Consider the following 15,424-nt stretch of genomic DNA (forward strand, 5'->3'; position numbering starts at 1 on the left):
AGAACCAAATTTGCCTACAGAATCATAATTGAAGGATTAAATTGTAAGGATTGATAATTATAGAACCAAAATGAAACCTAAAAATTAATTAAGAAATTAAGTCGAGCTTTTAATAATAGACCCACCTGCAAAAAGAAATAGAGTGCAATAGCAAAGCAACAATGGGCGGAACTCAGGCTGTGCACATGCACATTCTGTTCCACCTTTTTCTGTTTTGCACCTCGTGAAAATTGCACTCTGCACCTTCCTTCGACTTTAACGATGCATGTTCTCAATTCCTTGTTTATTGTTGTGTTTAAATTGTTCTCATTCTTAATTTATTTTATGTTAGAGGTATGATATTTGTTCAAATATTTTATAACAATTTTTGAAACAATTTTCTTATACTTTTATTCATATTTTCTCTCTTTATTATTTTATTTTTGTCTTAAAAGAAGAAGGAAAAACTTCAAAATCGTTGTACAAATATCATTGAACTTGGTACTGAAATGCGGAACATTTACTCGGAAAAATTAAACATAATAATCACTTAGTAATTTTTCAGAAGAAACACCAAACAATATAATCATGGCTTAATTGCACTTTTGGACCCCTATCTTTTTAAAAGTTGTGGTTATGGACCCCTAACTAATTTAAATACAAAACAGCCCCCTATGTTTTGATTCTTTGGCAGTTTTGGACCTCCAAGGCATAAAAAAAAAAATTTGACACGTGACACCTCACTTAGGGTGCCACGTCAGCGTCGACCGAGTCAACAATGGACTGTGGGTCCAAAACTGCCAAAAAATCAAAACATAGGGGGCTGTTTTGTATTTAAATTAGTTAGGGGTCCAAAAGTGCAATTAAGCCTATAATCATAATAATGATTAATGACACATTTCAAAAACATGAATTTCGAACCAAATACTGATAAATTGGTTATCGAGGGTGAAAGAGAGAGACTATGTTTGCGGGGTTGGTGTCGACTCATGATGGAGAAATTAGTGTCGAGTTAACTTGGTCCCGATCATGTAATAGTATGCTAACAAGGTTTCACTAAATACACATAATCTACACATTTTTTTGTTTACGTAAACCAAATATCATCCGTGCGCAACTTTGGAGATTAATCCCTCGAGTCTTGTGATATTTAAATAGGCGGCAAACTCTGCCACATGTTTAAATCTGAATTCGAAACTAGGACCTTAATTAGGGTAGAAAAAACCTGCATCATCTTATCTTAGTGTTCTTGGATTAATCTACACATTTGATTTATATATTCCTCAATTGCAAATTGTTTGAGTTAATTTAGAAGAAAAAACTGTTATTTAAACTAGTCCAAGATGATGTCGTAAGTTGGAGCAAAAAGAGATGCCTCTGGTTTATTTAACTAAACCCAAATTTTTGGTTCTAAACCTATCCAGTGAGGTTATAATTAATTGTAGGTTTAATTTCACTTTTGGTTCTCGCATTTTGACCAACTCACGAAAATGATCATGCCTCTTTTAAATCTAACAAAATCGTCCCTAAACTATCATATTTTTTGCACTTTTGATCCTTACCCCATTTTAGCTCCCAAAAGCGCTGATGTGTCGCATTTTTTTATGAGGTTTCCAGAAAAACATTTAGGTGGCAATTCCAACATGAAAAATGGCATTACAACTCATCAAATCAACGTTTTTTTAATTGAAAAGTCAATCAATTAACATAAAGCAATTCAAAAATATAAAATATTTAGAGTAAAATAGATAAAAACCCAGAATTATTAACATCTTCATCTCTTCATCTTTCTCATCTCCATATATTCATCATCCCTAAAATTAAAATTCCTAAATTCACTTTCAACTTTAATTCTCATTAAACCTAAAATTCAAAACTCTTTCATCTCTTTTCTTCAAATTGATTTACTCCCTCCTTCATCATATCAACACCATCGTTCACCACAACCACCACCACTGTCCTCACCCAACATCATCATCGGTGGATTCATCATCATCATTAATCATAGGGAGATATTTATAGCGATTTTGGTTTCTGCAATTTTGGAATTCTTCATTTATAATCATTTGCTGCGATTCTGATTTTTATTTTTTTTTGCTTAGTTTACAGTTTTGTTTTTTTGTCTAAATTTGTGGGTTTGTTTATATTTGGAGAGGAGAAAGATGAAGATGAAGTTCATAAGGGTAACAATGATGAAAATCAAGTTGATATTGATGTTGTTAATGTGCCTATGTTTGTATTCTATACCCCTTCCTTCACTTCCATTCTCTCTGCAATTTTCAGTTTGCAGTTTTTTTTTTCTCATTTCAGATTTTTATTTTCTATTAGTTAATTAATGTAAGTATTCTTTTTATTAATAAAATTAATAAAATATGATATGCTGACATGTATATGTGTTTTTCATTCAAAAATGAACACATCAGCGTTTTTAGAGGGTAAAATGGAGGTTAGGACTAAATTGCAAAAAATCAATGGCTTTTCCTATGGCATGGAACCTAACCATTTTAGCTTAATAGGCTTTTGAAAAAAGCCTTCATCTTCTCTAATATTAAAAAATGAACTGATAGGATCTGACATAGGCTAGATCGTAAGCTTCAATAGATTGGTCTGATTACAATCCTAATTGATGTTTTCCTCTCTACTCCTCAGTTTCAATGAAAAATTTGATGACTATGACAAAGTTTTTATTACCTATTTTGACCTGACAGTAAGAATCATGAAAGTGCAATGTTTTTAGTTTAAATAAATGAAAATGCAGTGTTTAAAATTTCGTTAATTTTTTACAATTTCATTTTAATTCAACAATGTTCTCAACATACAACATACACTAAATTAAAAACATGGTCTAAAAAGTAACCCTCTGAGAAATGTTATCATTCCCTAAATGTTTCCATTAAGTTAATATGATCTAAGATATATCTAATTTAAACAAATCTGCCAATTAGTGCAAGTAACATCGAATTAAAGCATATAAATACATTTTTTTTAATAAAAAATAAAGAAGAAATTTAACAAGAGAAAAACATGTCATTTTATAATAGTTTCCGTTGAGTTTCTATGAGTATTGATCTGAGTGACATAAGTTTAATTATTGTTTCTGTTATGTTGTGGTTGATGCAATTCGGTTTGATTGGTAAAATAAAAACCGCAAACATAACCAAACCGCACAATTGAATAAAAAAATGGTTTTAATACATCCTGAACCAAATACAACTTTTTAGATGTTTTAATTTTGTTTATAACTTTTCTATTTGATCGGTTTGGTTTTGAACATCCTACCTGTCCGAACTTGGCAAACACCACAGGTAAAATACTAACGACACATGAACATTCTAGGATGCTAAAAAAAATCATAAACGGAACATCTAAACTCCTTTTTTTTTTTTTTTTTGGTCAGGTAGCCTAGAGGCTGGAGCTCACACATTTTAAATGTGGAGAAGTGGGGTGTCCGGGATTCGAACCCCAGCCCCTACATATAAAATGCATTTGTCCCTACCAACTGAGCAAAGCTCACGGGGACCCACCACATCTAAACTCCTTTTAGTACTATACTCCACTTGTCTCATAAAAATTGTTGCATTTGTTTATTTTGTAAAGTTTAATTGTTGTGGCAATTCACATTTTCTCCAACCCAATATTTTATCTCCAACCGTCTTTGTTGCCCAATGCGAGGGTTTCGGTTCCTCTATTGAATCAATTTTTACATATGAATTTCGTTCCTTAAATAAAATTAGCTATGAGTTATTATTATTTACATGACTTTCATTCCCCTCATAAGAAAGATATATGTAAGATGAATTTCTTTCTTTAGGTTTAATTTCTTTTTTTTTCTTTTTTTTTGCCTTAGATGAAGTGGTAAACCACTGAAATAAAACTCACATACAATTGTGAGGTTCCGGGTTTGAACCTGAATCACGACGTTCAACCTTATAATTTCGACATTTTCTAGTTGAGTTAGGACTTCTAAACTTTACGTGACTGTTCAGTTAACCCTTAAAAATAAAAGATGCGACGTTAACATTCCTCTTAATTATAATAGATAGATAGATCACGCCTAACAAAAAATTAGTAGATTCCACCATATAAATATCTAACGGGCTGGTAATCAAACATTATAAATTTTTTACATAGAAATCAATATTATTAAAATAAGTTTGTGGTCCATTGATGCATTATTCCTAAAATGTACACTGTTCAAGAAAATAATTTCTCTTTTGAACGTTTCCAATGTATATGAAAAGCTGATGTAAAGAAAATAATTATTATTATTTTTTGAAGGAAGAAAATAATAATAATAAAGGTTGGTTAAAAGAATATTGAATGCAACCTACAATTTTGCAAGAATTCAGTTATCAATTGAACAAGCTAAAGAGTTATTAATTATGTTTCTTGCAACTCTGGAAATGTAAAACAAAAAATAAAACTATTTGATTGAAGTAGAATAATTATTTTACATTATAAAAAAATCAAATAAAGCTCTCTTTGTAACATGCACATGTAAAAACTATGGCTTTTTTTTTTGAAGGGATGTAAAAACTATGGCTAAAATTATGAAGTTTGTGCATGCAATGATCCTCTTTCTTTTTCTTTTTGCAATTAATGTCACTGGTAAGTCTTTTTCTGCATACAATTTTCTCTTTTTATCTTATATATAATCTTTCTTCCAATTTCAGTGATACACCATAATTTTTGTATTGTTTTTTCTCATAGCATTTCGCGACCCCTGCAATTTTGATTTCGATTGTAGAAATTCAAATTGTACTGCTCCTTATGTTGCAACGTGTATGTATGAACATTGTTATTGTTGAATGATTAAAGTTCAAATGATGAAGATACAAATGATAAGACCCTCTTCGAATCTAGCCATTGAGAAGTCAATATTTTAGTAGAATAAGATCTATGATTTCTTTGGTGTACTTGTATTTGCTTCTACAAATACTCCTTTGTAATTCAAATTCAATAAGATGAAATGATTCATATCATTTTAATAAATTTTAGGGTAAATACCTCTTTTCGTCTATGTAATATTAGCGAATTACGGTTTTAGTCCCTGTAAAAAAAATATTTAGATTATGTCCCTGTATTTCAGATTCTTCCACTTTTGGTCCCTCCTTTTATCACGTCAGTAGAATCTGCATAAATTACGTCAATATAATTTCATATTCCTCCCACTTTTGGTCCCTGTAATTTCAGATCACTCCACTTTTGATCCCTCATTTTACGTGCTATGTATGCAGATTCTGCTGATGTGGTGAAATGAAGGACCAAAAGTGAAAGAATCTGAAATTACAGGGACAAAATCTAAATCTTTTTTTTTACAGTGACTAAAACCGGAATTTGTTAATATTTCAGAGATGAAAATAGGTATTTACCCTAAATTTTATCATGATTTTTTTCTCTATCTCAATATTGAATCATGAGCTTGTAAAATACATGGCGCCATGCAATCTTGAAACTATTTTGGATCAGACCATTTTTTTCTCATCCGAGATTTGTTTTCAATACTCTTGATATTAAGAAGATTGCACTTTAAACTTCAAAGATTATAATCATATACCTGAAAATGACCTTTAATACCTCCGGTGGCAATTAACTTTCATTTGTTTGTTTAATTTTTATTTTGTAATGAATTGTAGTTAACTACCGCTGATTTTTTTATTTTTTATTTTTCATTTTTAAGTGTGTGATAACAAATCTTTCGGTGTAATCAACAATCTTCTAGTATTAATAGTTAAAATTACCTTTCATGGGCCGGTTTGATACGGAAAGATGAAATTTGAAGTATTCTAGTTGTGACACCCAAAATATTTTAATTTTACATTGGTTTCTAGTAACGTTTGCAACCATGAAGGGATGGTTTTCAAAAGAGAAATGATAAGTAAACACATAATAATAAAAGTAACTTATATTAAATGAAGACACCAGTAAAATAACTTGTATAGAACTTATTCACATTATCGACCTTTCAAAACATAAACACATTATCGACCTTTCAAAACATAAACTCATTGCTTTACTCTAAAGACTTTACATATGAAAGATAATGATTCATAAGTAGAACATCATAAATACATATTAGAGTGAATAAACATATTGTTGTTAGACACCAGCACATTGACTTCATCTTAATCATCCAGCTTATATGTGTCCATTACAAGTGCCAAACTCAAACAACAAAGAGTGAGTTATGATCAAATCATGTATAGGTATAACAATAGTAGAACAAACACGTACGACATGTTTAACAAATTGCACCTTTAAATACATACACACAACATCCAATGGGGTTATGCAAATTATACACTTAGTGACTCGTATTCATCATCATCAAGACGGTTTTCCTTGGTGTTTTTTTTCCGAAGGTTTCAAGGTGGGTAATTTGGATATCGTGGTTTCCCACCTCCAATATGCCGATGCCACTGTTTTTATTGGCAAGGCTTGTGTGGAAAATTTTCAATGTATGAAGTCAATTCATAGATGGTTCCAATTGGTTTCCAGTCTAAAAGTAAATTTCTCAACGAACAAGTTGACAGGGGTGAATAAACCTTATTTATTGAGTTGGTATCAAGATTTCTTAAGAACGCTCACTCCCAACTGAATTGACGAAAGTACCCCTGCGTGACTTAAGCCACGCTGTGTACTTCGTGCGTGAGTTAACTCATGCTGAGTTTACTGTTTTTGTATAAAACCTATCATTCCATACTGCAAGCTCCATTTTCTTTCCCTCTTCACTTCCAAAATTCCAAAAAGTGCGATTTTTTGGGTCAAAATCTTCATTTCAAATCGCTAGGAAGCATGTTTCTTTCCCTCTTCACTTCCAAAATCCCAAAAAATGCGATTTTTTGGGTCAAAATCTTCATTTCAAATCGCTAGGAAGCATGTTTCTACACTCATCAAATATCAGATAATATATCATCTAAACTCATTTGATTTTGCTGATTTTTGGGCTTGGTTCGTCAGTTTTGGGAAGAAGGTTGAATGCAAATTAACTCACGTTGGGGCTAACGTGAGTTAACTCACAGGTGTTAAGTCAGCGTAGCTTAGGGCACGCAGGAGTAATGCCTAGCGTGGCTTAAGTCATGCAGGTGTAATGCTATGTTTTTTAAAAGGATTATCGTTATTCAAGTTATCTTTTTCCTTGTTATTTTGTTATTCAATATACCTATTGATATGGTTGAGTAGGGGTGGACAAAATTGTACTGTCCGACCGAATCCGGCCGACCCATGAGACCCGTTGCTTACGCGGGCAGATTCAATCGGTTGTTCGGGTTTGACGGTCGTATTTTCAAGGGTTGTGATGGGTACTGTTGGTCGAGTGCGGATGGAAGAAATGAGTCCTACGGTAACCGATACCGACCGATAGATGTATGAGATGCGATGATTTTGAGGATGTTTTCATAGTTATTAGTGGATGCTTACATGTGTTTCTCGCCGTTGCACCGTAACAGAAAGAAAAGTAGTGAACCATTGAAGAAGAAGATAGCTGGTACATGTTTGTTGTATTGGATTTGGTTTCACTAGGATTGCTGACATGGAAGTTTAGCAACCGTTGGATTCAATGCACATGGTTTAAGAACTTGAATGGCTGAGATTTTATATTTTGTGTTTCTTTAAACATCACGTGACTTGCATGTGACCTTTTAACTAAACATAAAATAAACAAAATAACCATTAATAAGATTATCTCTTTCTTCAGTACGTAGGGGTGAGGAAACAAAGTGGCAGTGGAGTCCAAGACATCAAGAGAGCAAGCGTGAGGAATCGGAAATGGAGTTCATGACTTCATCTATTCCTTCATGCTCATGGGAATGAAGTCTAACATAAAGTAGCCTCTCTCATTTTTGTTATATAAACTTCTTATTTCTTATATCTCTTTTTTGTGTTTCTGCAACTCTCTTCCCCCATATTTGATGGTGGTGACCATGACTCCCAATCTTGACAACGACTTTTTTTGAATGTTTTACTCAATTTCAACAAAAACCGTGCAAACCGTCCGATCCAATCCGTCACCCGAAACAACCGACACCGACTAAACCGAACTTTTAAACGGACGGGAATGGATGCATATATATCAACCGTGGTTATCAACGGATTGCTATTTTCAAACCGAAAACCGGCCGAAACCGACCGACGTCCACCCCTATGGATGAGAATGTGGCAGATGATGGCGTTGACCCGAAACCAACAATAATTGAAGCTTCCGACGAAGCTTCTGGCGATGTCAAATCAACCGTAAATGTGAAGTTGAAAGTCAAAATTCTAGATGAGCCGATTCACACCGGAATGAGAGGGATCCCAAAAGGTCGTGCAAGTATGGGACTGCATGGTTGAAGGAAGGCTTATAAGAATTGTTTGGTACTTTCTATATCAACAAGATGCTTCTTTTTTTGGTAGCCCATTTCATAAGAACTTCACAATTAAACGTGCGAGTGAGGACAAAACACGCTGAAAAGACTCGTGTTAGTTTGTAGGGTCAGTCGGCAATTTTTAAAGTTGTCTGGGATGTTACGGTGTAAGTTACAAAGAGTGAGTAGATATAATCAAAGAAACAATGTTATAGTTTGATCCATATGTCTACGTTAATCTTTACATAATAAGTCGACCATTAACATCCTCTAATAAGTCATCATCTGGTATACAAAAAAAATCACAAATTGATTAATAAAATAAATTTTGTATTAGTAAACTAGTCACTCACAATCGAAAAAAGAATTCAAACATAGTAAGATTAACAACTAAAAAAAAAAAAAACAATTGCATGGTCAAGAGCATTTAACATAACATCTAAATTAGAAAATGTTCATCAACCACCAACAAAAACAAGGCAATTTATCAACTGAAGCTGAATTTATAATCATCTTGAAATATAAGGGTAGTTACAAATGCTATTATTCATCTACCAATATTTTTGATAAGAAACAATAAATAAATTGTAAAGTTACATAATTTCACAGATCATGTCTATGTTTGAATACTCATATATAAGCTTTATAAGTCTTTAGTCCCTTCAAAAAAAAAAAAAAGTCTTTATGCAATTTTCCAACAATTCCATTCATGTTAAAAACATAAAAAAAATAAAAATAAAAAAAATGTTAAAATGCTTAAATATTGTCTAAAATATAATGTTTTTGACTTGTGACGTGTATCGTTACACTACGAGATGTGACATAATGTTATAGTATGAAATAATCTAGCTTGTTCTATAAGCTTTTCACCTTGATGCAAGTTGAGATGAACAAAAATGTATATTTAATTGATTTGATTTCACTTGGATGTTCATAACTCTAGATATGATTGAAATACTACATACAATCAATGTTACTTTATCCACAAATCTCAACAATATGTTAAAAGAGTAAATTACACTGTCCTCCTCTTAAAGATGCTTAAATTACACTCTCCTCTCATCTTATTTAAAATATATTATAAAATATTTCACTCCCCTCTTCTAAGAGAAGCTTGAGAGAGTCTCATTTTTTACCACCTTTTATTGAACAACAAAACTTGAAACAACATAATATACAATTGTTTTTCCTTTCTCTATTATGAAAGGCTATATAAGATATTAAAATTAATGAAAGGTTGGTAAATTATAATGAAATTTAATTGCAAATAATATATTTATGTGAGATCTATTCTATGAGCTAAAGGAATGGACATGATACTTCAATATACTTTAGAGCCATTTAATAATTTTTCTAATTTTAATGAAGGATTTATTGAAACTACATAATTATTAAAAAAATATTTTAATTGACATAAAAATAGCATGTGGTTTTCTACTATATAGTTGATACATGCAAAGTTGAAAAAAATGGCTAAAATTCTCAAATTTGTTTATATTATGATCCTTTTTATTTCCCTATTTCTTGTTGTTTACTGTGAAAGTAAGCTCATTTTTTTTTTCTTCTTCATTTGTGTTATATACATCTTTCACCCTTTTTAAGTACTCATATTTATTTATTTATTCTTATTTTACATTACAGAAGAATGTGCTAATGACATCGATTGTTATAAAATATTTTTGGGCCCTCCTCTTATACCTATGAAATGCATCGATGGTGAATGTAAAAGGATTACATAGTTAAGGTAAAATATATTGTTCTATTATGTCTAGGCCTTCATTTTATTTGTTCATCTTAATCTTGTTATTCTTATAATTTCACTCACACTTTCAAAGAGTAGTTCAAGTTTTACAGTTTATTATATAGCTTTAGAAACTTGTTAAATATTTTTTTAATGGCATAATAATATGGCACGAGTATCAAAGTGGTACCTTTGCAATAAATTTCTTGTGTAAATTACTATGTGAATATATCTCTAATTGTCAATGTGTATTAATTTCTAAGATGTTGTTATGTTTTAATATGTCTCTTAAATGTTATCTCATGTTTTCTTGTTAATATAATCACAAATACCAATATGTTCCTTTGTGTTATCATGCCTCTAAATGTTTCCATATGTTTTTATTTTCCATATTTTAACGTCAACATCCTCCGGTCACTAATATAAACAAAAATCTACTTTTTAGATATATTCAATTAATGATGTATATAATCTTTATTATATGTTATATACATCATTAATTGAATGTATCTAAAAAGTGAAATCGGAGGAGGGTCTGTAACTGTTAAGTGTAGTAAATTTTCCACATGTTTTTGCATGATAAATATCCATATCAATCAAAACTGAAACTATACATTCATACTTGTGTCGATCTTCTTACATTTGTTTTACCTTTTATGATTTTCTTACTAATTCTCACTCTTTTATTTTTGTATATGTTTGCAAAAATACATATGTTGTAGGTTATCGGTCGGAAATCCAAGCTTTGATAGGGGATATTGGGTGGGATGTGTCTATTGTACTATTATTATTGAAATTTGAATTGTTTTGTGGTCTGTAAATTATTGGCTCATAAGCTATATTATAAAATATGAACTTTAAATACGAAAGTCGACTTTAATTTTGTGGATGATTTGATCAAATTTCATACTTTTATTTCAAGATATTTTAAGGTTATGGATTTAATACAAGTTTTTGTGAAACCGTAATATGTTTCTTCCTAAACATTATATTTGAAAAGAAATTTTGACGGTCTATTAGCAAGCGGTCTAAAGATTTTTTTTTTTTTTTTGAAGAATCACGGTCTAAAGATTTGTAAATATCACCTTTCCGAAAAATATAAACATCACAAACCTAGGAAGCTTTTTAACACCAAAAAGACACATGCCAACTTTTGATAAAATAAAGTGTTAAATAAGTTTTTAATCCCTCGAAATAAACCAAATTTTTATATTAGTCTCTCTAGTAATTTTCTTCGATTTTTGACACTATAAACATTATGTTTTCAATTTTAATCAATTTTTTTATAAAAGTTATTGTTTCTTGTTTCAAACGACTTTTATTGATAACATAATATCATTAGTTTAAAATTAAATAACAATTTAATCTTTAATTTAAAGTTTTAAATAAATTAATGTCTTATCAATTAATAAAAAAAAAATCGTTTAGAACATGAACTTTTGTAAAAAAAAAAAAAAAAGAAGAACCAGGAACTAAATTGAAAACAAATATATAGAGGACAATCAATAAAAAAAAGGGTTAATTAAGTTTTTGGTCCCTATAAATATTTGCAGTTTTGTTTTTAGTCCTTATAAAAATAAATCACACTTTTTAGTCCCTACAAAATTTTTTGTTAGTGTTTTTAGTCCTTGTTAAATTAAAATTTGTTTAATTATGCTTAAACTTCTAAATTTTTGAAAGATTTTTTACATACATGTTCATAACATCGTAAGACACTCTTTTGTAAAAGTTTTTAGTTTTTTAACATGTAATGAATTAAATATGAATTTTTTTAAAAGCCAAATTTTCAAGATTATATTAATGAAAATTTGGATCTAATAATAAAATTTTAAGTTACTTTTTTGCGGAGGAACTTTGTATAATATTCTAAGTAAGAATGTGAAAAATATGTTACAAATTTAAAAGTTTAAGCACAATTAAGCAAATTTTAATTTTACAAGGACTAAAAGTATGTGTTGGTCCCTGTTAAATTGAAATTTGTTTAATTATACTTAAACTTTTATATTTTTAAATGATTTTTAACAGACATGTTAAGAGCATTATAATAATCTCTTTTATAAAAAATTAGATTTTTTTAACATGTAATGAATTAAATATAATTTTTTTAAAACACCAAAATTCAAGATAAAACTAACGAAAATTTGGATCTAAAAATAAAATTTTGAGTTAATTTATTGTGGTGGAACCTTTTATAATGTTTTAAACAAGTATGTTAAAAATCATTAAAAAATTTAAAATTTTAAGTATAATTAAACAAATTTTAATTTAACAGGGACTAAAAACACTAACGGAAAATTTTGTAGGGACTAAAAAGTGTGATTTATTTTTATAGGGACTAAAAACAAAACTGCAGATATTTATAGGGATCAAAAACTTAATTAACCCTAAAAAAAAATAGAGGGACTAAAGAAATTCAGTCAAAAAAAAAACAAAGAAATTAAACACTTCCTCCGTCCTTAATTATAAACCCATTTTTATAAAAAAAAGTAAATAATAATATCTCTAATTATACATTTGTATATAATTTACTAGGCGCATTAATTATTATTTTTCTCAAGGATATCTCTTATTAATACCTGAAATAACCACTCAAGGGCCTAGATAATCAAGTGCATTACTAGCTTTTACACGTGGCGTTCAAAAACTAAATGTCATGTTCCCTCAGTCTCATCCTCGAAGCACGCACATTAAATGCAAGGCCGGCCTAAGGGCCAAGCAACCCAAGTAAGAAGGTCAAAATTTTAGGTGAAAAAAAAAATAGTTTTAAAAAATTAATTTGGTTATAAGTATATTATGTGACAGATAAATTACAGACATTTGTATAACTTAACTTATTACCAAAAAAGTCTCTATTACTCTTGTCATGAATTCAAATTTTGGTCTCCACAAAATTGATTTTATATAAATATTCTGTTAAAAAAATATTTTTAAAGGTCACATTAAAATTTTTGCTTTATGCCTCTTAATTCTGTTGGGTCGGCCCTGAATTTAAATGTTGACAAGACAAACAACCAACTCTATGACGATGGAATCAAACGGTCACGTCACCAGCGGACCAATTGGGCAAGCACATGCCAAAACATATCCGAGCATTCATTGATAAACTCGACTTGAGCACTCTTATAACTAACAAGGATATTTCGCAGACGAATTAGCATATTTACGAGCACCACTCGCGAGCACAAGACCTTTTCAGACAAACAGCTCCTCGCGGGCACATTACGAAGCCATGGACGCCGAACAGTCAAGCTTTATGATTTTCATCTTGACCCAAAATATACACAATTGATTTCTCAAAGATCAATTAAATTATATTTAACTCTAAACTTTATTATTTCTTTTGTGACGTTCATTTTAGTCATTGTATGCATGATGTAGTCATGTAGCTGAAAGGTAGTTGTCAATATATAAAATTGTTGTGAAAAACAACATCTTTTTAGTTCTGAATGGAAGATGTTGTTTCTTTACTCAGCAATAAACATAAGGTTTGGATAACTCCACCTGTTTATTTAACACGACCTATTTCTTGTTTTCAATTCACTATGCCAAAGAAAATGTGTTCATTGATTCTTGTTTGGTTTTTTGGGGTCATTTGTTTTTGTTTTATATACTTATTACTTTTGTTCTTTGCACACCTCATTCAATTAAAGTGAAAAAATATGAGCAATCATGTTTGTACATCTAATTGATGATAACCTTGTTTTTCTATTTTTTTTATTGGTCTAAAACAATGGAGAGAGAAAAAGGAAGAGAGAGGATAAAAATATCATGTGAGTATGAGATCAAAAGTTATTATAAAATAGTTGTTCAAATATCATTTCACAAAAAATATATATGTTTGTCTGATTCGGTTCCAACGATCCACTTGAAAATGGAAATAGATCGTCTCTTGTGCAATAGGTCCTGCTCCTAATCCAACGGGTGAGAAGTTTTAAAGGAAAAGAATAAAAATTGAAAATTTGTCATAAAGGAAGAGCAACGGTTGAGATTGCAGTGAAATTGGCAGCATAAGAAAATCAGCAGGAGAGGATCCGGATCCCTTGAAAACACAAGTGACACTTGTGAAAATCATATTTGTTTTTTTTTCTTAAGATTAACAAAAATGAAATGCTAATCGTCATTTCAAAATTTAGATAAGTGTAATTGTGAGCTTAGATCAATTGATAGGCACAAATACATAATATATGCAATATCTGATGTTCAAACCCTAGAAGAAGAAAAAAAAGATAAATAGATTTGAACCATATATAAATAAAAATATGTATATTATGTGTGGATAGCAAGGTACCCATACGCTTACTCCTATTTATATTTATATTTATAATTATACCCATAATGTGAGTTTTTATCCAATTGTACATATTATTCGGCAGTACCTAATGGTCATCTGAATATTATTACCCTTTGGTCTTTTTACCCTTCTCTATCATAAAAGACTAAAATTAAAATTAATAATGAAAGGTTAGTAAAGGAAAAAAGAACTCTACTTATCAACAAGAATAATGATATTTGAACTCTATTCATATAAAGAACATATGAGTATGAGAGAGTTGTATAAAAGTTGTTATAAAATAGTTGTATAAATATTATTTCTTTATCAACAACAGTTTTTATATAAGAAGTTCAGGTGATCAATTGAACAAGTAATAGGGGCAAAAACAATACATTTATGTAAGAGACAATATTTATTATAACCTTTGGAAGGATATATTGCAAATCTATCTATAAGTGCCAGAAACTATTTAGTTCTCAAGAGATTATTTGTTTCTCAAAAGAATTATGGTTGTAATTCTCAAATTTGTGTCTACTCTCATCCTCTTTCTTTCTTTTTTGTCTATTGCAACTGGAGCTCGCCGTAAGAACTTTTTTTTCATCATTTTAAAATTTTCTTCTTTACTTACACAATATTTCATGGCTTTAAATAAAATGGCTTTATTCTTGTTTTATTACATAGGAATCCGTAGGTTGAATTGCAATTCAGATGATGGTTGTCCAAATAATTATTGTACTCCTCCTCACTTTGGGAAGTGTGTTTCAAAACAATGTGTTTGTATGAAACTAGCGTGGTATACAAAACCCTAGGTTTGAGGTGCATGGAAATGGCAAGTTAAAAAATAATTAGGTTTTATTTCTAGACCTATAGTTTTATTTGCATGGTAGAATGTTGTTACTCTTATGATTTCTATCGGACATCCATCTGTATTTCTTTAAGTTTTGGCTTTCTTTGATAATCTTAAAAGTATTTAACAATAATATGAAAAGATTTATATTTGTTGAGAAACATGACATCCATGAAAATAGAGAGAAACAACGTCGAAAATTATTATATCGATACTAGTTGAAAATACAAAAATGAAAG

General features: G+C 30.1%; 3 long non-coding RNA genes across 3 annotated transcripts; all 3 read left to right on the forward strand.

Moving 5' to 3' along the window:
* The first annotated feature begins 4,145 nt into the window (after positions 1-4,145).
* LOC25486633 (uncharacterized) lies at positions 4,146-4,997 on the forward strand. Its single transcript, XR_003009198.2, has 2 exons — positions 4,146-4,587; positions 4,690-4,997. It is a non-coding gene; the product is annotated as an uncharacterized lncRNA (long non-coding RNA).
* A 4,713-nt stretch (positions 4,998-9,710) lies between these two features.
* Positions 9,711-10,980, forward strand: LOC25486636 (uncharacterized). Its single transcript, XR_003009197.2, has 3 exons — positions 9,711-9,866; positions 9,966-10,068; positions 10,788-10,980. It is a non-coding gene; the product is annotated as an uncharacterized lncRNA (long non-coding RNA).
* A 3,754-nt stretch (positions 10,981-14,734) lies between these two features.
* Positions 14,735-15,296, forward strand: LOC112418987 (uncharacterized). Its single transcript, XR_003008981.2, has 2 exons — positions 14,735-14,920; positions 15,020-15,296. It is a non-coding gene; the product is annotated as an uncharacterized lncRNA (long non-coding RNA).
* The last annotated feature ends 128 nt before the right edge of the window (positions 15,297-15,424 follow it).

The sequence above is a fragment of the Medicago truncatula genome, chromosome 2, assembly GCF_003473485.1.
Source record: "Medicago truncatula cultivar Jemalong A17 chromosome 2, MtrunA17r5.0-ANR, whole genome shotgun sequence".
NCBI classification, from domain to species: Eukaryota; Viridiplantae; Streptophyta; class Magnoliopsida; order Fabales; family Fabaceae; genus Medicago; species Medicago truncatula.